This window comes from Corvus moneduloides, chromosome 13 (assembly GCF_009650955.1).
Source record: "Corvus moneduloides isolate bCorMon1 chromosome 13, bCorMon1.pri, whole genome shotgun sequence".
Lineage (NCBI taxonomy): Eukaryota > Metazoa > Chordata > Aves > Passeriformes > Corvidae > Corvus > Corvus moneduloides.
In genome coordinates this window covers 15,013,560-15,037,504 of record NC_045488.1, presented here as the reverse complement: position 1 = coordinate 15,037,504, position 23,945 = coordinate 15,013,560, and the positions used below count along the sequence as shown (strand labels likewise).

General features: G+C 39.6%; 1 protein-coding gene across 11 annotated transcripts in view; it reads right to left on the bottom strand.

Annotated features, from left to right (window-relative positions):
• Positions 1-23,945, bottom strand: part of TJP1 (tight junction protein 1) — a 190,455-nt gene that overhangs the window by 93,463 nt on the left and 73,047 nt on the right. The gene's annotated exons all lie outside the window — the stretch shown is intronic.

Genomic DNA, 23,945 nt, shown 5'->3' with positions numbered 1-23,945 from the left:
CAGAATAAATACCAGATATCAACGGTAACAAACCACATTTTAATTCTGATAAACAGCTCAAAGTGGAATTTTGTTTTTCTAATTCCTTAAATCTATTAATAGCTTACATCACATTCCTTACTTTCATCCAAAACCTGTGTTTTTAATATTAAAATTATTTTATGCTTAGTAGCAGCCAGTTGTTGGAAGAAAAGTAATGGAACTTTAAAAAGGTAAACAGCTCTGAAGGGCTATTTCTTCTGCTGTCAAAGTACAATTAACCTTTCTTTTTTTGTCTTAAAATGCACTTTTTGGCCTCTACCACATCTCACTTTACTGAGGAAAACCTGCACACAAATCTTTATAACTTACATTTAAGAGTCACCCATGTGTTTTTAATGACAAAGACAACAGAGCTGCAACCTGGAAAGACACTGGAAATACACAAGGTTAATTGATTATCACGACAAACTGATCTTCCCAGATGAAGTAAAAGCAAGATCTGACAAATGTATGTAGCTCTTGATTACTAACAGCCTCCAGTGAAATGACAACATGACTACATTGCTTCCTTTTACAAGCTCATTTACAATACGTTTTGTTGATGATATTTAAACAATAGCTAGTGCCAAATGGGCAATGCTGATTATATTAGCAGTCTTCTTCTTCAAAATAAGAAAGTGTAGGTTCATCATTTTTCGAGGTTTCCTAGGAAAACAAACTTGTTTTATCAACTGCTATCTCTACCTAACAGTAGATTGAAACCCTGATGAATATGGAGGACAAGGTGCTGTGAATTATGAACAGTTTAGAGGCTATCATTATGGGAAAGATACGGCAATAAGAGGTGTAGGGCATTCAGGCACTAACTCACAGAAAATGGCAGATCAGTATTTCGGCTTCTCAAGCAGAAGATTTTTTCCAGCTTTCTCCAAACTTTGGAGATTACTTTGGTTTTATTCACTCTGCTAGGGTCAATAAAAAACAATGGTCTTTTCCATCTCTTTTCCAAAATTGCAACAAACTGAAGTGCAAACATACACACACATACAGGAATGCAAATAAAACTGAAAAACAGCAGAACTCTCCTATCCAGGAAGCCTACCACAGGTTTCACTCATTACTGCTGCAAAGGATATAATCCAGTGCTAAGGAAAAACAGAAGAGATATAGAATGAGAATTCCTATTTTTACTGGTATCAGCAAAAAATTACTTTATCTGCATACAGATAATGTGGAATCACTTTTCCATAGCATCAAGTGACAAAAAAACCCACAGTTCCTCAGCAAAAGTCTGACATTACTCCCTTGAAGTTTAAAAGTAAAATCCAGCTTCAAATGGGAGCACACATACTTTGGAAAGTCCACAGTAGGTTTGTTTGTACGCTGGCCAGAATAGGTCCCCGAATGCAATCTGTTCCAGCTAAAGCAGAAACCGTTTCTGCCTCAGTCTGTGCGCAGCTCCCTGGCTGGGCCAGGGAGCAGGAGCCGTGCACTTGTGACCCACGCCCTCAAATACCTCCCCACAGCACCAGCCAGAAGGTGCAGCACACAGCCACTATAAACACAGTGTTTCATATTATCTGGCTCACTTGCCTCCCATACTTCGCAACTTTTATTGCAAATAAGAAACAGTGGTATGAAATATATTCAAATATACACTAGAAACCTAGGAGACATCATTTACAGACAGTTTGTGTTAATACAGGCTCCAAAGATACATAAAACATCTTGCATTCATAGTCTTGACATGAAAAGGCTAAAACATGGTATTTTTGCCTGAAACTCTGCTAATGACAACACATAGTTGCTGCAGTTTAAAAATATCCCTTCTACATTCTCTTTCGAAAAACTATAAATAGCCTGTAAAAAAAAAAAAAAGACTTTAACATCTCTGTTATTTGAACAAATAACAGAATAATTCAACATTAGGTGTGGCCTTAAGGTCACAAATTTCAAAGACGATTAGGAAAACAGAAAATTGAGGACAAAACCTTGCATGAAACGTGCAAGAGAAGGAAGGAGAAATACCCTCTTGCTAATAAATTGCTACCATCAGCAGACAGTGCATAAATCAGCACTGCTCAACTGTGAAGATTTCTGGATTATATATCAGAGTTGTTAATAATTTTCTTACATAGCTCAGCCAGTACAGAGTTAAGAAAGAAGCCTCTTGTCAAATAATTCAGTTGGACCTGTTCCTGCTGCTACTGATGCCAATGGAAGTGTTGCCCTAGAATTCAGGAAGAGCAGGACAGGATCCAAAGTTGTGGTGTGATCAGTTATACTGTTTATATCAGTGCTGTAACTATCAGTCTCCAAGTGGAGATGATGGTACTGATGGTAATGAGACTTATCAACACCAATTCCATTTGCAGCTTGGCCTTAATCCAAGACATCTACAGCAGTGGAGTAAATTGCATTCAGGCAAATTAAAGAATCCATCCACTAATCAGATTTTAACTTTTATTGTCATCAAAAAGTTTGCATCGGTGCAACTTTTATTCTTACACAGTTCTAAAAATTTACTCACTAAAGTGATCTTTTGAAAATCTTATCTATAGATATATGCATGGAAATTCCCCTTGAAAATGTTCACTTTCTTCTGGTTCCAGTCTGCCATATAGGTTTAGAAGAAAGCTGTTTCTAAATTAGCTCAAAACCTTTACTGTGACTTGACAGTGACACAGCATATTAAACAGGTTTGGCAGGAGGTAATGTTGTATCATCACTTTGCAGTTTCCCCTAGTAAACTTAACCAGAGGATCAGAAAATCAATTACAGAATGGCTGACATTGGAACGGACCTCTAGAGATCATCCAGTCCAACCTCCGTGGTAAAGCAGGTTCAACAAGAGCAGGTTGCACAGGATCAGTTCCAGGTGGGTTTTAAATAACTCCACAGAAGGCAACTCTACAACCTCTCTGGGCAGCCTGTTCCAGTGTGCAGCCATCCTCAAAGTAAAGGATTTTTTCCTCATATTCAGATGGACCTTGTGTTACAATTTGTGCCCGTTGCCCCTTGTCCCCTTGCTGGGTACCACTGAAAGGAGTCTGCCCTATCTTGTGACACCTTCCCCTCAGACATTTGCATGCATGGATGAGGTCCCCTCTCAGTTGTGTCTTCTCAGGGCTGAACAGGCCCAGCTCCCTCAGCCTTTCCCCACTAGAGAGATGCTCCAGTCTCTTCATCACCTTTGTGCCCTTCACTGGACCCACTCCAGGTGCTCCATTGTCTCTCTGTCCTGAGGAGCCCAGAACTGGACACAGCACTGTAGAGGGGCCTCACCAGGGCTCAGGAGAGGGGCAGGATCACCTCCCTGACCTCCTGGCACTGCGCTTCCTGATGCACCCCAGGATCCCATTGGCATTGACCCCTGGGGACACTGCTGGCTACAGGCCTCCAACCAGACCCCATCCTGCTGATCACAACCTCTGAGCTCTGCCATTCAGCCACTCCCCAACCTCCCTCATTGCCCACTCATCTAATCCACACTTCCTGAGCTATGAGTATGTTATGGGAGAGAGTTTCAAATGCCTTGCTGAAGTCAAGATAGACAACACCTGCTGCTCTCTCCTCATCTACCAAGCCAGTCATGCCATCGTAGAAAGCTATCAGATTAGGCAAACATGATTCCCTTTGGTGAAGGTATATGGAATACCCCTGATAATCCTTTTTAATTCCACATGCTTAGAAATGACATCTAGAATGTGTTGCTATCACCTTTCCAGGGATAGAGGTGAGGCTGACTGGCCTGCAGTTTTCTGGGTCCTCCTTCCTGCCCTAATTGAATGACATTCACTTTCCTCCAGTTCTCAGGCTCTCCTGTTCTCCATGACAAAGATGATGTAGAATGACACAGCAATAACATTTGCCAGCTCCCTCAGCACTCATGAGTGCATTCCATCGGAGCCCATGGATTTGTGGGTGTCATGTTTGCCTAAATGATCTCTAACCCAATCTTCCTCCACCAAGGTTAAATCTTCATTTCTCCAGATTTTCTCCCTTGCCTCCAGGGTCTGCGATTCCTGAGGAGTGGCCTTAGCAGTACAGACTGAGGCAAACGAGTTTTCCCTGGTTTGCCATGCCAGTTGCTGGCAGACCATGCTCTCTAACTAAGTGACATACAGTTTCCAAAGCAAAGCTATGTTTTTATGCAGCACAATAAACCGAGTTTTGAACTGTATGCAAACATTTAGCTAAACTGTCATTAAACTGTGGACACATCATGCAAGTCGCTGTCAGGAGGATTTGAGTTCTAATTAGCAACTGGCCTTGTGCATCTTGTCTCCAACAGACACACAGCTGCTCAGAGCAGTGTGGTGCTGTGTGGATCTGGGCGGACTTGACAAGACCAAGGCGTTTCTGCACATGGATGTGGGATGGATCTGACCCTTGAACTTCTGCCCAAATGTCACACCCTGACTCCCATGCAAAACACTTTTTTGGCTGGCTTTAAGGAACGCCAGGACAGACATCTTGGTATGTTTCGATGCGCATAAACCTTAGCTTGCCGCAGAATCTGAGTTTGCAGTAATGAAATACACACTCTGTTCTTGCCTCACTCAGAAAGTGAAGAGTTATTTTTGATTGTGTTAAAAAATCATAAGTATAACTAAGTTAGAAGTTTTATAGGACTCCTACTCACCTCCTCAGCACCACATGCATGTTTCTCTTTATTTCATTTCTTGGCAGACCATCCTCCCCAGCTAAGAAGACATACTGTGTCTAAAACAAAACTGTCTTTGTACACCACATAACAAATTAACTTCTGAATTTGTATGAAAGTCACAGAGTTGACAGCTTAAGAGTTTAAATAATGGATTTTTATACCATTATGTAATCATTGCCACAAAATGAAACATTCATTCTGTGTAAAATTCTCAGGAACAGTCAATCAGTTAACATGTATGCATACACTGAAAGCCCTGAGGATATATAATGTTAAAGAACATCATAATCTGTTCAGTTCCAACTCCACCCCTTTGGCATTAATTGATAAGGAAGGTGAGATCTTTCAGAGTAAGTGAACTGGAGATTCCCTACTGATTGAGAAATACTGAGGTGATGAAAAAACGACATATTTGGCTCCATGCCACCACACCATGGCTTAGCTCATACAAAGCAGCCACAGGATACAGTACAGGTTCTAGCAACCATGTATGACTCTCCTTCACTACTGATGCACAAGTAAGCATCCAGTTTGTAGTTTTTGCTTTCATTTTCTATTGATTTCCCTGTTCTTCACGCTCTCTATTCAGTCTGTGAATAAAAATTATTCTGTCATAATAAAAACTGTGTCTTAGTGACTATGCAGCCTCAAGACAGAATGCATAAAAGGCTCTCTGCTTTCTAGGACGGTACTTTAGCTGCTTTTCCTGCTAAAAATATAAATCGAAAACATCACCAAAATAAATGACTGTTTAAGAAACAGTTAATTCTCCCACCCAGTCACTTTCTGCAACAAATTAGAAAGCTTTCAGATGAAGAGAATTTGTTTGCAAACAGTTCTTAACACACATCTTTAACCTGTCCAAGAGCCTTTTTATCTCTGTTTACTCCCCTACCTATCAAGGGGAACCGTGGTCTGCTGATATCAAACATTCAAACATACATGAAACACTTTTTCAGCACTTCTTAACTGCTGATTTCACCTTCCCCAAAGCCTGCTCTTTCCAAGGCTGACTGTGCATAGCAAACATCTGATTCTAAGGACAGTCAACTTTTGCATGTAATTATGCCAAAGGCAAATCTGTGACTTCGGGTGTTGATTACTAAATGTGACAAATGTTTGGAGGATCCTGATCAAAGATTCTGGAAGGAAGTTCAAAATAGCCTGTTACAATATCTTCCTGTACAGATACTAAGTTACTATTACTTTGCACTAAGTCTGTCTGATGTCAAGCCATACCTCTTTTTTGAGCATCTTCAATTTCCCCTTGGTATCTCTAGGCTAAATAAATTTTTAAAACCAGTATTGAAGGAAGTCAGCATTAATTTTTACTAGGAACCTCAGAAACTTCCGTGAAAGGTGCAGGCTGCTAATGTGGTTTCAAAGGCTGGCCTGGGAGAAGTTCTCCAGGGACTGCTGGTGAGTGACAGTTTCATGTGGGATTATATAAGCTTCAAAAACTAACTACAGTGCTGCCTGCAAAATCTATCTTCTGAGAAGGACCAGAGTGCTTCAGTTCTCTTCAGTTCCACATTATTTTCCCTTTTATGTTCTACTGCCAAAAAACCAGCATTTCTGCACTAGATATTATCATATAATGTTGATTTCATTGCCTTTAGTAATAATTTTACATTGATACAAGAGTTTGTATTTTACAAGCACTTGAAAAACACTAAGATGTGAAATTACAGTGTTTGTGAAAATATATTTAATAAAGTCAATGACAAACCCTTTCAAAGAAACTGAAAAGCCCATTAAATGGAGGAGTCTGAAACACACTACGACAACGGCTCCTTATATGCTGAAAATGTTCCTTTCCTCTAGGACTTGTTTAATTCCAAGTGTCATGATTTAACAAAAGAGAAATGTGTGAGACTTGCAGTCACACTGCATAAAATAAGTTTACATAAGTTGAAACTCTCTCTTTAGTAATCAAGCACTTTCTTAATTCCATGGCGTTGGACTGAATCCTCACTGATTATTAGCACTTCCCATGCAGATACTAAAATAGCTCCATATGCCTGGATATACTTGCAAGAATGCCTGAGGAGTCACTGCAGGTGTTATCTGAGCAGGCTTCAGAGCAATGTTACACAGGCCCATGTACAGTGTTAATATTGAACATCTTCACACTTGTGACTTCCAGCAGCTCCACAGTGCAATATGAAAGATTACAAAAATTTACAAAGAATTCGTATAAAGTTACAAATCCTTCAATTCTTTTGTGATGCTACAAAGAAACCTGCTTAAGTCTTTGTGACTGATTAACTCATCAGTAATGTAAGAAAACTGTGATCGGTGAGATGTGACTGTATAATAACATCAGAACATGAATTCATACTTTAATTGAGGTGGGCTTAATTTAACCAGTACAGCTAGGCATAATTAGGCATTAATTCCATTCCAAGGCCATTTAACATGAATTGCCGAGAGAACAGCAGAAGCCCCAGTACAAATATTTTGTAAATATCCAAAAGACTTGGAGGTTCCTACAATCTGTCTTATTTTGCCAGCTGGAAAGTATTAATAAAAAGAGAAGCAGAAAATCCCTTTGGTTGGAGAGGAAATGAGAGTGCTATTTTTCAGGGGCTGCTTGAAAAACAGCTAAGAGAGAAGCTCTGCAGAGGAATCTGAAGAAGCTGGACTCACCACACTAACATGTACCGAAATAGTATTTTCTCTTCTACAGACTGATATCCAGAGCCTCCTACCCTGTATTTTTCCTCATAAAAATGAAAAAGCAAGTCCATTTTGTCCCCATGCACACACATGTAAATTCCTGCATGTAGCATGTAAAATACAACACATTTTACAATTATCATCTTACTCTGCCATCAAATGGGAGCTCCACCAGTGCAGCTACTCAAACATACCTACCTCTCATGTGACACTTGAACCAATAAAGCTATTTGCATTTACTGTCCCCATGCACACACATGTAAATCCCTGCATGTAGCATGTAAAATACAACACATTTTACAATTATCATCTTACTCTGCCATCAAACGGGAGCTCCACCAGTGCAGCTACTCAAACATACCTACCTCTCATGTGACACTTGAACCAATAAAGCTATTTGCATTTACTACTAAATACACACTACTAAAATATCTAATAACACAGTGAATCAAGCTTCCCTCCAACAGCTACCATTTAAATAGGAAAGAAAAAAAAATAAGAGCTCAAACTATTTGGACAAGTGGCACAGAAAATGACAATAAATAAATAAAATTTTTAAATGGGTTATTTACACTCAATGCCTTCATCAAGGTTCTACTTCCTCATGAAAACTATCTTCCTCTAGAGCCCTGATACCATATAGTAAAGACAGAGTTAGCTTTCAACAAAGCTATTTCGTCTTAAACAGGGCTGCTGCTTGGCTTGAAACTATGCTACTGAATAGTCTTTAAACATGGAAGAAGTTGCATGCCCCAACTAGAAATAGAAGCATAAGAAATCTAATCAAAGTGTGAAGTATTCATCAGGGAAATGTGGAAAAGCTATGATAGCAGTTTCTTTAAATGGCTTTGTGAATTTAATTCTTACAGATCAATGAAATTAGTTACTCAGTAAACTTAACAATGGGTATAAAAATAGCCAGTAGAGAAATCAGAAACCCTCTCTTCTAAAGAATAATTTTACAGGGGTTTCTTGTCAGTATTAATGACTCTCAATGCCTTATAATTTCTCCTGCTTCCCTTCTCATTGGTGACCATTAGCCCTAACTGCAGCAGAGTTGCCCCTAAATCATGCAATAATGAACTGATGGAGATCCTAAGGGGCTAGCAAGGCCTACACATGATGCATTAAAAATTCTTCAATTCAATGCCACCTGTGGCAAGGTAAAAGGTAGTAATGTGCTAAAAAGACAACTATACTACCAACCTACTATTTGGGAATTAATTCTTTACAGTCTTTAAAATCCTTGGGTTTTGCAGCTTCATGGAGCTGGTCATCAAAGCAAAGTGTTATTTTCACCTGGAGTAAGCAGGAAAAGAGTAAGAATGTGGTGAAACTGAAGAGTCAGAGGAGTATCACCCTACTAACAAAGAAAAGACTGCTGCCTTTATTCTCTATAACCCAGCTCAAAATCTTTGCTACAATATTGTCCCTAGACAAGCAAAAGAGGATGTGTGATTTCTGAAGCATGGGATTACTGACTTTGCTAACAGGAAAATACACAACTTCAGTTCACGGTTTGGCATTTTTCAGTTTGAACACCAAGAAGTGTTTAACATGGTTAAAAGAATGGGAGCTAAAATGCTGAAAAAGATTAAGTCTCTGGTAAACTCAGCTTAATCACAGGGGGCATTCCCTCTAATTTGATCTTTCATTTCTCTCAGATAAACAAGCCTAATTACTTCTCTCCTTCAGGATAAATTGAGGGAATTATGGTATTTAATTTAAAGCTACTGCTTCATTTTAATAGTCCCTTGGTATGAAGAGACTTTAAAATTGTTAATATCTAGACTGTCAGTAAGCCAAAGACTCTTAACAGCAGCAATCATTGATTCTCTTGTCATATTTCAAAAGCCAAACCAGAGATGACGAGTTTAAATTTAAGACTCCCAGTGGAATAACCTCTTTCATCTATGCTGTGATCTGAGCAGCTCTGCTATTATAAGCTACTCAAAGTAGTCATTGTAAAGTGAGAGTGCTTTATGAATTTCAGGTTTAACTGAACCCTGAACTGATACCTTTTTTGTTGTTGTTGTTGTTGTTGTTATTTGGGGGTTTTTCTGTTCAATTAAAAGTATTATAAAGCATTTTTCAAAAAATACAAAATACCATTTTTATTTCTCCTATGCATTTAAACATATATGTGTAGCAAATATAGATGACTGACAACTAGAGTGTCATAGCACTGTATAAAAAATATGCAATTCGCTCTCAGTAAAGGAATAGTAAAAAGTTTGCCTTTATTTCCACATTTTTCACTTACATGAAAGCTTTCTCTACCTATCAATGAGATCTCTTTAAACACTGAAACAGCGGCTCTCACCCCTGATTTGGCTAAAATGAAAGCCTCTATTAAGGTTCATTACATTTTCACATCAGGATTTTTGTGCCTCCTTCATTCTTGAAAACCCTGTAATAAAATACTTCTTAACTTCTTTCTCTACAAAAACTTGGTAGGCGTTAGACAGAAGGTGTGCTGAAAGCATTCCTCTCAGACTGCCCAACGCTGTCTCCTTGTTTCCCTGTGCTGCCCCTTCTGTACCATCACTCGCCTCTCGTCTTTTCCTTAAGTTGTAAGATCCTGAGGAGAAACCACGGTATCATTCTGTATCTGTGGAGCCCTGCACAGTAATCTAACTTAGACACCTGTCTAAATAACAGCATCATCAAAATCCTACTGTTTCTTGCAGATATTTAGAATTAAAGTACAGTCTTTCCTTCAATTCTGCTATATTACTGGGGATTTTATTGCAATAGTTTACTGTATAAATACTGTAAAGAAATTAATTAAACAGCATGTTTAATTACAGCCAAGCTGCAGGAAAGGATTCTCTATTCTACTTGCTCTGAAGTCTGGATGAATGATCCTGCACAGTTGTAAAAGCTCCCCATCTTAACCTTGACCTTGGCTGGCCAGTCAGCTCACTGCAAAGTTAATTAGGGTACATGTGTATAAAGGACATCCTTTCCTAGGTGCACAATAATGAGCTCAGCAAAATAAAGAAAACAACTCTGCTGCAAACACTTGGAAGTCAGATTCCACATGCTCACAGAGCAGGCAGGTCAAAACCAAATTGTTATGATTCTCATTTGGAAATGATTCTTTACAGGTGATATCTCAGTTTATGATTTAAGTATTGTTCAAATAAGAGAATACATAATCCTCTCAAACCAAATAAGTCAACAAATCCTCAAAGTCTTGCTCAGTCTTTCTAAAATATAAATTTTAGGCAACAAAATGAATGGAATATTTCAGCCCAAATGGATAGGTTTTGAAAGTAATGTAAAGATCTATCTAACGCAGTTTTAACCAGGTCCACAGTAACCTGCACGTATAAACACTTTTATCTGTATCTAAGCAATGCTAAATGAGGCATATATAATCGATTTTAAAAGTCATAAATTAAAGAATATTGTTAGAACTTCTTAAAAACTATGTCTTCACAGTATTGTTCATAGACTTGTCAGAACTTACATGGTTTATAATTGAAAAAATACCTTAAAACCTGATTTTGAACTAAATTCTATCATTTGTGTGACTTACAAAACTGTTCATTTTCTTTGCACATATAATGAGGAATTTGAAGTCCCTAAGCAAATGCCAGATCATTTTAATATGTATTGAAAACATACTAAGGTTACACCAGTGCTTGCGTGTCTTTTCTATTTATAGCTAAGTATAAAAGAGTCATATGCACAATCTGAAAAAACAGCACTATTGATAAATCCCTGGTTGTGTGTACCAGAAGAATAGCTCTTGGTCTGGTTTGGCATTTAAAGTCTGACTCCTTTTCACATGCCCCAAACCCCACACACATTCTACTGCTAATACTCTACACAATAGGACTAATACCAGATGATTAGAACATGCTTCAATAGCATAATTCTCTAAAAGGAATGACTATCCTATAAGTTAAATGATGACACTAGGTTATATGAAATCCCAATTAGCTCAGCAGAAAAGAAGAAAGGCTTTAGAGATATGAAACTGTCAAAGCAGACCATTCATAAAGGGGTATGATTTCCTCTTTGCCTTTCAATCTCATTTTCAAAACAGCTTCCTAAACTAGCATTTGCAAATACATCTGTTTCTGTACACAAACAGGCTAATTCCACACCCAAATGCTTGCTCACCTGATAATGCAGCAAATGCATACCAGTCTCACAACCACCAGGAATTAGGTTCCTGTTTTCAGCCTTCTGGTCATTTAGTCCTCAGAGGTTAAATCAGTGACAATGCTATGATACTACATTTAAATGGCTTTTCAACAAAGACCAAAGCTATTTTTCACATAATAAAGTGAACCGTCATAAGACATTAATTCGTATTTGTTAACGAAAACTTTGTCTAGGAACTGCTCTTTTATAATAATGTCTGCTGTTTGCACTGTCTACCATTTTACAAAGTGTGCTTCTGTATTTTGAGAAGCTCTCCTGATGTTTGCAATCTCCTGTCCTTTGTAAGAAATTGCTTCTGAGTCTGAAAAACACTTTGGGTTGGATTGTGCCTGTAGGTCCAGAGGCAGGACAACACTGGCTGAATGAACAGTACTCTGTCATCTCCTCGGTCTCTCTGCAGTTCTGCAGCCCAGGGAGTGACCTGAGACGGGGTAGATGAATGGAAATCCATTCAACATGTACTTCACAGCCCTGTGGAAGTCACTGGAAATTACAATGTCACTTATGACTGTACTACCTGGTCAAACTCGCTTTACAACAGGTACTAGGGAAGGAGTAAAATTCTTCTTTCAAAAAGACTTGTTGTAGAGCTGAATTTATAGCTTTATTATGAAAGATGCTCTGTGTGTTGTAGATGGGTGTAAACACACATGAAAAGAAAGAGTGTAAACATTGACTTGGACCCACTGGCCACCCATCTTTGGGAGGTGAAGCTTTTGAACTGAATGTTGTGAACTAAACTGGCAATTGCCTCACTGCACTTTCTTCTTCTCAGCACAGTCAAGCTGTTCGAAACTGCACACTTGCAAAATAGAAACTGGACTTACTTCACATATATTGCTCTTGCAACCAAGAGTTTTAGAAGCAGCAGAAATTTTTCAACGTGGTAACCTCTTCTGAAGTGAAGTCGCTCTTCCTCTTAGTGAAGCCATTTCCATAACAATTGTTCTCACAGAGAGCGTCAGCAACAAATTAGAGGAAGTCAAGGCAAAAGAAGGGGCACAGAAGAATCTCTGGCTGCAACTGATTCTGCTACTTCTTTGTTTAATCATAATTCCAAGTGTCGGAAGTGGGTGTAGCAGGAAAAGCAAATAACAAGAAGCTGAATGATAAAGTCCTTTTTAATTTGGACTTAAAGTTTAACCATACTACCATGGAAAATACTGTGGTACTTCCATTAATTTTGATGCAAATTTTCCCAGCATGTGGTTAGGAAAATTATTATTTTAAGCATAACAACCAGGCATAGCTACAGCAGTCTTACAATTTTTTGTTGTGATGGAATTCTGTTTCTCGTCTGAGATGATAATCTTCTCCACAGTCACACCCTGTACCGAGAAGCAAGAAATAAAAAGGAATAGAAAAGGAAAAGGGAAGAAAAATCACCTACAACTGCTATTACATTTCTTTAGGTCCAGTGGTACTACAAAATCACTAACAGGAAATATGCAATGAAAAGGTACCTGTATGTTTAAAGAATCTGTCAGATGTTTTTGAAGTCAGGGAGCACTGCTACAGAACAGGACTTTTCTGGTGGGCTCAGCAGAAGGAAAGCACCATCTAAAAGTGAATGAATGACTTCTCTTGTTTGCATGTGACTCTCATGAATACCATGATCACAGTAAGTGCAACACCATTTTTAAATAGAGGCGCTACACGGTGTCTCTGATGAAACCTGAACTAAAATCTCTTGAAAGTAAAATGCATTCTTTCAACATGAAATAGCATGTTCAGATTCATTAGTCTGACTGAGTTCTGAGAAGCCATTAAGATTGAAACAGATCACTTGCCCTACTCAAGGATAATGGTAACAGTGTGGCTGCAATTTAGCCCCAACACAAGTTCTCAGTGGAATTGTATCTGTATCAGCTCTAACATGGATGTAACCTGCTCTCAGTCAGAGCACAACTTCATTTTAAATGGATTGTTAGCCAATAATTATGGAAGTAAATCTTAGAGAAAAACTAAGCTACAATCACCACATGCTTTTCCCCCAGTATTCATGTTCTTCGTTTGCTCTCATTTATAAATCAATGTACAAGGCAAACTAAGTCCAATGGTGATCAGTGATATCCTCTCTATAAGCTCTGCGTTGGAAAGTACTGAAGAGCAGTGAGAATCACAGAATACCAGGTTGGAAGGGGACCTCAAAGATTACCTGGCCCAACCGAGGCTGACAACACTCTGAAAGAGGCCAGTTTGAAAAGAGAGATTGTTGCTTCTGTAGAGAAAACTGTAGAAAAAGCTGCATGGAACAGCAGCGAGTTCACACACTCCCAAAGCTGCTGATCAGTGAAACTGTCAAACCCAGCTTTTGTTCATGTAAACAGAGGAAGACTGTTCCTATAACAAACTTGCCCCAATGTGCCCTGCAGGGATTCATGTTGCAATTCTTTATCAATTCCAGCCAGGCATTATTCTGCCAGCTTGTAATCCTATAGCAGAAGAAATCTGCATAAAGAAATGCTCAGGAAAGAAAAAGTGCAATGGCTCGTATTTCTTCATGCCATACATGCCAAAGCACTAAGAAAGCATTTTGTAAACATGTAATTGGTAATAAACTGGAATCTAATTTTTTTTTTTTTTTTTTAAATTGCTGGCTGTAGTATATACAAGGAGCTGGATCCAAAGCCTTTCCGAAGGTGGTATGAACAGCTTCTTGGTCACTTCTCAGTTACTGTGTGGCATTGCAGCAGTAATCAAAGAAGTTGGGAGCACTCTGGAGGAAGCTTTGAGGGAGGATCAGTAAGGTTTTGAACAGAGGCTCAAGATGTTAGGATAGTTATTGTTGAGCTTTTGATGGGATACCCTTCCTTCTCGGACCAGGGTAAGAGAGCAGAGGAGGCTGCTGTTCTGCTAAGTTCTTTATTTCATCATCTCATAGCTTTCTTGAAGGCAGAGGTCAAGGGGGTTACATAACAAAGCCAAGCAGCAACAGCAAACAGCAGGCAGAAAACAGCTTCTTCTTCTAATTCTAGTTTCCTCTATTATTTTTTTCTTACAGAAGTGTGGATTTTATTTGTAAGATTATTTGTACAGATTTATTGTAAGACAAACCAGTAAGATTAACACACAATTCTAGTTTTTCTTTTCTTAACCTATCCTGGTCTAATTCTAACAGTTGTACACAAGTATTACATAAGTACTACACAGATTTGCATTTACAGTTTCTATCACCTCCTATTGTTTATGTGAACACTCTATCTAAAAAATGTGAGCAGTATTAGTTCTATCTATATTTTGTCTAAAGTAAAGAAATTCTGTGAAAAGGTAACAGTGCTGCAGTAAGAACTGTGTTTTAAGGTCTCTTTGCAGCAGCTTTTCAATGTTTAAAGCACTTAGCATATATTTCTACTAAAAGTTAAAAATCTGTATTTCTATTTCACTTTGGTGTGACTTCATGTATCTCAGCTTATCTAAAGGTTTTAGATGCTTTGGTTTTAGATGCTTTTGGTTTGCTTTGGCTTCCCTCTGGGCCCGAGTCCAGAGAAGCTTTCACTCCAACAAGCTATGCTTCTTGCTTTCCTAAAACATGTTTGTTATTTAGGTACTAAGGATCGACTTGCTATGGCAGATGCAACTATATACTAAGAAAATGCATATTTATTCTGTCATGCATTTCAGTTACTTGGAAAGTAAACATTCCTGCTTTCACATGCACACGTGCATCCACATAGCTCTGCATTTCTCAACAGTCTGAGTCCACTCTGCTATGGGACACACCACAAGGCCTGGGAGAAAGAGAATGAAAGGGAATTGCCAAAGTCAGCTCAACTCCAGTGAAAATTGCCTGCACCATTAACCTTACAACAATGGCAGGTTATTTTTACATTAAGCTCACAGAAGGAATTAGAGTGAAAATATGCATTTCCTGTTCATACTTTTAGAACATTTCAAGACAGGCCGTTTTTTTCTCCTCTAAAGTCATTCAAGTACAGCATATCTCCAGAAAGGAATCTCAACTCTGGCTGTCCTAATCAAACCTTTATGAGAAATTCCAAAAGACAGTTTGCAATGACAGCACTTACAGTTATATATTCCACTGCATTATATAGACACGCTTACTTTGACAGAAGCAACAACCAAGATTTCCACCACTATTCATCTTAGTGGTCAACGGCTCAGAGTCCCAACGGGGATCAGTGACAAATGGGGTCCCTCAGGGGTTGTATTTGGACCAGTTTCATTTAATATCTTCATTAATGACACACAAAGGGATTGAGGGCACCCTCAGTTTGCAGATGACACCAAGCTGAGGGGTGCAGCTGAAAAACATGAGGGACGGGGCTACCCAGAGGGTCCTGGACAAGCTGAAGAAGTGGGACCATGGGAATCTTATGTGGTTTAACAACACCAAGCTCTGGTGCTGCACCTGTGTCCAGGCAACCCCCAGCATCAGCACAGGCTGGGGATGAAGAGATCAAGGGCAGCCAGGACGAGAAGGACTCGGGGTCCTGGTGGGTGAGAGGCTGGACATGGCCCAGCCATGTGCCCCTGCAGCCCCGAAAGCCAAACGTGTCCTGGGCTGCATCCAAAGCACTAGGGGAAGCAGGGGAGGGAGGGGATTCTGCCCCTCTGCTCTGGTGAGACCCCACCTGCAGTGCTGCATTCAACCCTGGGGCCGTCAGCATAGGAAGGACATCAACCAGTAGGGTGAGAGTCCAGAAGAGGCCACCAAGATGACTAGAGGGATGGAGCACCTCTCCCATGAGAAAAAGCAGGGAGAATCAGGATTGTTCAGCCTGGAAAAGAGAAGGCCTCAGGGTGACCCATTTGCAACCTACCAGTACCTGCAGGGAGCCAACAAGAAAGCAGGAGAAAGACTTTTTACAAGAGCACGGAGCTACAGGACAAGGGGGAATGGCTTCAAACTGGAAGAAAGTAGGTTTAGATAAGATATTGAGAAGAAATTATTTACTGAGAGGGTGGCTGGGCACTGGCAGAGTTTGCCCAGAGAAGCTGTGGATGCCCCACCCCTGAGGTGTTCAAGGCCAGGCTGGCTGGGACTTTGAACAACCTGGTCTAGTGAAAGGTGTCCCAGCTCATGGCAGGGGGGTTGGAACTAGAATGATCTTAAGGCCCCTTCCAACCCAAACCATTATATAATTCTATGATCTTCAAATGCATATGAAAACTGAAACCTCTAAAAACAAGTATTTTCTGGTCTCTTAGTCTATTGCAGTTCACAGAATGCAGGGAGACAATTAACAGGAGTATCCAAACAGTGGAAACAACCCTTGCAAGCTATAATGCTCCCTATGCACCTTACATGAAGAGCAAGAGGTTGACATGTGAATCAATTAGTGTCTGACAACTCCATTTAGTCCTAAACATATGCCATCATCTCATTCTGTAAATGTCATCTGCAAATTGTTCCTTCTCCCATCAGGCCCTGTGCAAAGAAATTACTACTAGGATTGCAGGAAACCATGTATGGCATTTCACCTCAGGAGAATATGGAGGAAAGGGTAGATCAGTAACTTCATCGTACTTACACAGAAAATGAAAAGCAAGTGCAGCAACTGAGCATTTCTGAAAATGTCTGCCTGTGGCAAAGCCACCACAGCCATCAGATTTTTGTTGTCCAAAATGCCACATACATCTGTGGAACTGTGTGGGATGTGGTGATGTAAATGTGGGATTATGCCATGAAGAGAAGGAGAGGGAGAGGAAAGGAGAAGAACAGGAGAGGAGTCCATCTAAATTTTCTGCTTTGTCTATACTGGGATACTTAAATTAATAAAAACGTTTGTGCATGACTCACAAAAATAACGGACGGATTAATTACCTCCAAACATATGCACAGATATTTGTTATCCCAAATGAAAACGAGAAAAGGAGGTCTAATGCTTTTTGCTGTGTTCAGTGGACTGGGAGGGCTAGATCCATCTCTTCCTTTCATAACTTTTGAGCATCTGCTACTTCTTAGGTAAGTGGAAAAGACAGTTACATTAAAATATCATTCCCACCCAAGTTCAAGCCCCAACAGCTGAAAGTTTGCCAATTTTTTTGTGTATCACTAGAAAATAGTACTGCACTGTTTTCCAGGATTGGTCTGCCACTCCTATGTACTTTTCTCCGTCCAAATATTTTCTCAGAACATCTTTTGTTGTGGTATTTTTACATCTTTCAGAATGGGGAAAGTTTATTCTACGGACAACTAGCTCAGGCCATGTTGAACTGCACAATTTATTTCCCAAGTATAAATACTGCTGCTATTGTTTGCAGTTGAAGACATAAATAATGCAAAAAATCGCTACTAAGTATGCACAAAGTTTGATCCCCTATGCCCAAAACGTTTTAAATTTTCATAAATCAAAGCAAATACATTTTTGCTATCAGAGTTGTTGGAAAAAAGTTTCTTTTAAACTACCCAGGATTAGCTTCACTATCTATTTGTATAAAAGGTCAGGAGGAAGAAGGCGCAGGTGTTACTAGAAATGCTCATGGTTACGATCTAGTTAGTTTTTCCCTCAGGTCAACATCGGATAGGGCAGTAAGGTTCTGCTTTCAATCAGATAAAGGCAAAAGTATCTTGGAAATGCGTGGCCATGAAAAAGCAGTGCATACATGTCTGGGCTTCCATGCATGCAATGTTAGAGTATCAGCAGGTCATTTTTAAAAAAATTAATCACTATCTTCGGCTTAATATTTTCTTGAAGTCATAAGTGCTCTATACAGTTGTCCCACACCATTAAACAGTGACAATGTTGCAGCCTAGAGGTAGCTTCTTTTCAGTGATGGGTGAACTGATTTTTGTTTTTTCCTTGTATAATTCATAAGTTAGCATGACCAGAGTGTTGAATTGCAAAAGTAGGACATCTGTCACCATGGGGAAGCAGTGGGGGAGTACACAGTGTGCTTCTGACAGCTGTGGGCTTGTTTGTGGTCACTAGAAAGGTGCCTACTTGGTTTTTTTCCTACTTTAGCATTCCAGACATCGGGCTCTGCCATCTTCCAAATTTCTTCTATAGGATATAACCTTCTTGATTTCTAGCCAGTCATATTCTTTCCTAGCTTGGCACTAGATCCTTCCTTTGAGTTCCTGGGACTCACCTAAGCACATGGAACCCACCCACAGCCATTCTTGTCTAGCAGATAATGCAATATCTCAAGTTACACAATCACTGCAGAGAACAGGAGCTGGCTCAATTGATTTTTTGTAAAAGGATAAATTCCAAGTTTGCTGCTAACATAGGCAAAGATGGGCTGAGCTGCAGTGCCACAAGTACAAAGGCATGAAGGGAACCATCACATGAGACAAGGTAACCAGGCACAGCTGCCCAGATGAAATAAAATAGAATTAGGCAGATTTATTTCAGTAAAATCTTACCACAGGAATATCCTGCTACTTGCACTAGTTTTCTCTGTGATTTCTCAGTGCAATCAACAGAAGCAGCTATGCAGATTTTATTAATGGCACATTATCTTTTCAGTCTCTTTTGAAGTTTGTGTCTTATTACTGCCAACCACTTTCTGCCTCTGCAAACGCAGTGGGATTATAATTATAAGTACTCTTCCTTACTTACAATTTACGATTATAAATACTCTTCCTCCTCTAGGACGTTCGTGTTTGTTTACAGCTCAGAAGTACTGCTGCATTCACTGGCAGTGGCACAGTATTACACAAGTAGAAGGATCAGGACACTCCAGCCCAGGAAAGAGTTGCTTCCTCAGCTGCTGAGGCAGCTCCATTTGTGGCCACACACAGCAACACAGACTCCTAATCTGCCCTCCGGAGTGATCCAGAATGTGGTTCTGGTTTACTTGAGTGAGCCGCATAGGATGTGCTCAGGAGTCTGCAGCGATCTGCCCTGTTCTCTGGCACACAAACACACCACAGAGCCTGTACTTCAAAATGCCCCAGGGCATCAGAGCAGGGCTCAGGTCCGGAGCTGGTGGAAGCATGGCAGGACACACGGACAGGAAGCAGGGCCACGGCAGAGCTCAGACACAAGGACAGGAAGTGCAGCCGTGGCAGAGCAGGGACAGACCCTGCGGATCCAGCCCGGCTCTCCTGACCCAGTGGAGCAGGAAGGCGCTGCAGGGGCAGCCAGGCCACGAGCAGGGGCAGTACCAGGAGGGGCTTAAAGGAACCGCCCTCACCAACAGGCTGGACATCTGGCATGGCCTCAAAACCTCCCACTGGCATGAGTATGAGGAGGAATTTCAGCTTGGGGACCTTGTGTACTGCAGTTTCTAAGACTCTATCCTTGGGCACCATTTCACCCTTACTATTTAAACTGAGAAACAGGTAATGTTCCAGGAACAACTACATATCAGGCAACTATCTTCTACACCAGCACTTCAACTACGTCATTTGAGAGAGGAAGTCCACTGAACCGCTATATTTTTATATATCACCTTTTTCCAGGAAGTGTTTTTGCTTATCTTGATCTTTTTTTTTCCATCAATAACAAAATAAACACTTCAACGATTCACTAAGAACAAATTTCTCCTGCTGCTGGAACTCAGCTTTGAATCTAGTCTTGATGTCAGTGAAAGGCAAGGAACTTGCCCACACCCCAACATGCATAAAGCTATTTCTATTATTATATTCTACCAGCTTCTTTGCTGCTATTATCCATGCTTTTAATACTATCTTCTAAGACACCTTCTCCATTTCTGCAGGATTTTTGGCTCCTTAGAAAACAAGATAAGAATACCCAGTATTAAAGAATACACATCAAAAACTGGAAAATTCTCTCAACACTCAGAAAAGTAGCTGAGGTGTAAGAAATTTCTTGATGCTGCTCCTTATTTTCCAAAATAATTATATACCTCCCCCTAGGGGAATCTTAATTACTCTGCCTATACTAAACTAAAAGCTCTTCTCCTTTATGTAGTCCATGTCTGAGGGAAGCACATCCCAGAGAGATGCAGTTTTTTCGTGTACTCTAATGCAGTTGTTCACTAAAAGCATCACCCACCTTCTCAGTCTGTGACCTCTAATGATGTTCTCCCTCTCTTCAAAATATTCTAGACTGGAAGTCTGAAGGTAATCATTCTATCATCTTGTTTACTTTTAAATTAAAACAGCAGATGATAAAAAATTATTTAACGTCACTTTTAAGGGAAGATTTCTACTCCTCTTTAACAGTCTACGAGCTGCTACAAGGAATATTCTTGTAATGTAACTAGACAGAGAATTCATGTTACTCACATCATTCACATGAGGGAGTTCAACTCACATATTTCAGTCCAGTATGCTTGAAAAAATAGCAATCAAATACAAGCTTGACCTACACATCTTCTGTACATCTGCCTGGATTCTGAACATGCAGGAATTCAGCTAACCCAGGCAGATTGGTCCTGAGGAGGCAAAATGTGTTTAGCTGTTACTAAAAGCTCACTGCAGAACTCAACGTGCCTGGAGCAGGTCACAGTAAAGATTTTCAAGCAGTCAAAATCACTGAAGTGTTTTGATACAGAGAGACCCTCACCAGGACACACCAGCTGAGTAACTGGTCCTTCTAGTACCAAACCAGCATGGGAGAAACTGGACAGTCACATGGATTGTAGAGTCCAGCTCCTAAGTGACACCTTTGTGTATGGAATAGCCCGTTAAGTACTTTTAGCAAAACACTAATTTTAGACACTATTGTAAGTTAACAATTAAAAATTATTTTCTACAGTCACAGTTTGCCTTAAGATGCGACATTTGGGTTTTTTCAAGAATATGGAAAAGGTGCATGCAAGAGATTTAATTACCTTACCATACTGGTTCATATTTCACACACCTTTATCTCATCAACTGTAGCAATATTTAAACATTATTTTGTTAGTATTCTAAACTTCTCCAAGTTTCTGTTTTAGGAAAATATACAGAAACGAAGAATTATTTTAACCTGACTGCTGAAAAAATATTCTTTTTTCTCTATCAAGTACTGACTAGCTACATGTTTATCACCCACAGTAAACCAACAGACCAGAACGAGTTTTTTAGTCAATGAACCATGAAGTCTAAATAGAACTTGCTGTTTTAGCCTCTAAGTCTGACCACAGAAAATGACATTTAGATAACCAGAGAATCACAGAATTAGAGGCTGTAAGAGATGTCAAGAGACCATCTAGGCCATCAGGGCTTGATTGACAGCCTGAAGGACAATTCACCCAAGCCAAGGTCTGTTCCTTTTTCCCAAGAAGCCACTAGGAGCAAGCTGTGAGTCACAGGAATTGTTCTGGAGGTGCTGCCCTGCTCACCACCATCTCTGCTGGGGACTCACACCCCTTAGTAGATCACAACAAATGACCTGGCAAGACTGTACCTGATGTGGTAAGAATCAGGTAAGGCTGTAGAGCAAAATGCAGCCTTTATTTCATTAAAATATTCTGTATGATTTAGTCCATTCTCTCCCAATGTGTCCAGATAAATACAACTAAACCTTCCATAGGTGTTTTTCGGACTTGTTTTCAAAAATCTCCAAAACACAGTACATGCATGTGTACCTCAGCACAAACCACAGCTCATGACTTTGCTTAAATATGATAGGGGGATTGAAGACAAAATGATGGATTTTGCGCTGACCTGTGTCTGTCACTTTTGCTGCAAACAAAGCACTTTATATCTCTGACCCTACAGCCAGTGGTCCTGGGGAACAATGGGTGCTCGTTATGTTTCAGCAGCTTTTCACCTATTTGAAAGCTGATGTTTCTTTTCTTCCCTTTTCTAGGTTTAACAAACCCCATCTGTCTACTTTTTGTAAACATTCCATATTTGCTGTACATTAAGTTTTCAGTGTTTTCATCCCAAGATTAGAGTCAAAAAGCAAGTGCCTTACTCCCGGCCTCAGAGGAGGTCACATTAATACATCTGATATTGACAAGCCTATGAATATATTGCAGAACAATGTTTGCTTTTTTTTGAAACAGCATCACAGTGTTGACACTCTCAGCTTGCAGCCCTTCACAATTCCCCATTCATCCTTTGCATTATTGCTGCCAAGCAGCTACTCGACATTTAATGTTTTGCATCTCATTTATTCTTTGTCTGCATTTGCATTTACTGAACTGTATGTTATTGATCTCAAGACTATTTCTTTAATGAATTCTAAATTCCAATCTGTCTCTCAAAGGATTTAGAAGCAGTTTCAGGTTGTTATCATCCAGATGTTTTATAAGCATACTCACTGCTCCCTTAAACTGTGCATGAAAACTGTCCCCACAGGGATGGAAGGACTTGCTGAACCCCATCTTGAACCAGCTCCCCTTTCTGGCAGCAAACCACTGATAGCTGAATGCTGAGCTTGTTGTTTTGAATAGTTTTACAGTGGACTTCTATTTTTACCTCATTAGATTGCTAATCTGAATGCTACACAGAGTTCTGTTCAAAGCCTCACTAAAGTCATATATAAAACAGCACTTGGACTTTCTCTCATCTACCAGGATACTTAACTATTGAAAAAAGGAAGGAACTCACATCACAAAGGAACATCACAAAGGAACATTCCGGTTTTTTACCTCCTTACTGTTCTCAAGATGGTTGTCCAACAGTTTGGTCTACTATCCTGCTGATTCTAGTGAAATTCTTTTGCTTAGGATTCCTTAGCTCTTCTTTCTCTCCTGTCTAAAAAGAGATAGGGCATTATGTGCATCTCCAGACCACTGGGACCTCTCTCTCCCACCCTCCATGGGTTTTCAAAGGTAATTGCTAGGGTTTCAGAAATTGCTTCAGCTACTTCTGTAAGTAGTCTAGGATGAGTTCCATCAGAAACTGCCAACTTGAATATATCCAACTTATCTAAACACAGTTTAACTCATTCCCCTCCTTCGCTAAAATCCTGCAGCCCTCTCTGTCATCTGGGCCAGTGGTGATTACTAAAGCTAAGTTAAAATCCATGTAATAATAACTGAAATGTCTGCCTGTGACATTTGAAATTTGTCTTAAAATAAATACTGAATAATTCCAAGCAGAACAATTAACTCTCTGATTCTGTATCTATGACAGTATTTTCTAGCAAATAAATTTCAAAATAATTTTAAAAGTTTTTTCTGCTTTCTTTTGAAGTATCTATTTATAACTTCCAACTATTGAGAGATTTGGAGGTTAAAGCATAGTTAAATCATCTCATTTACACAGTGATATATTTAATTATTAATACAGCACTTTCACCATTCAATGTCATTTCCACCAACAAATCACAAGAGAAGCAGCATACTGCCACCAGTTTTTAATTTCTTTAGCTATGTACTATTCAGTTAGTTGTAATTTTACTTTTGAGATATTATATACTGTAGATTTATCTAGCTAAAGCCTTTTAAATATTCTGCAAAATTGGTGGACATAGTGATTTCACCCCTGCCCCCATCATTGTAGCACCTCTCTGCAGCCTGGAGCACACATTAACAGTCTTCCTTTGGCAAACTCTTTCATTTTCTCCAAAGAGAACCACACTTCACAGCTTTTCATTTTGAATTGTTAAAGCAATGCTTTGGC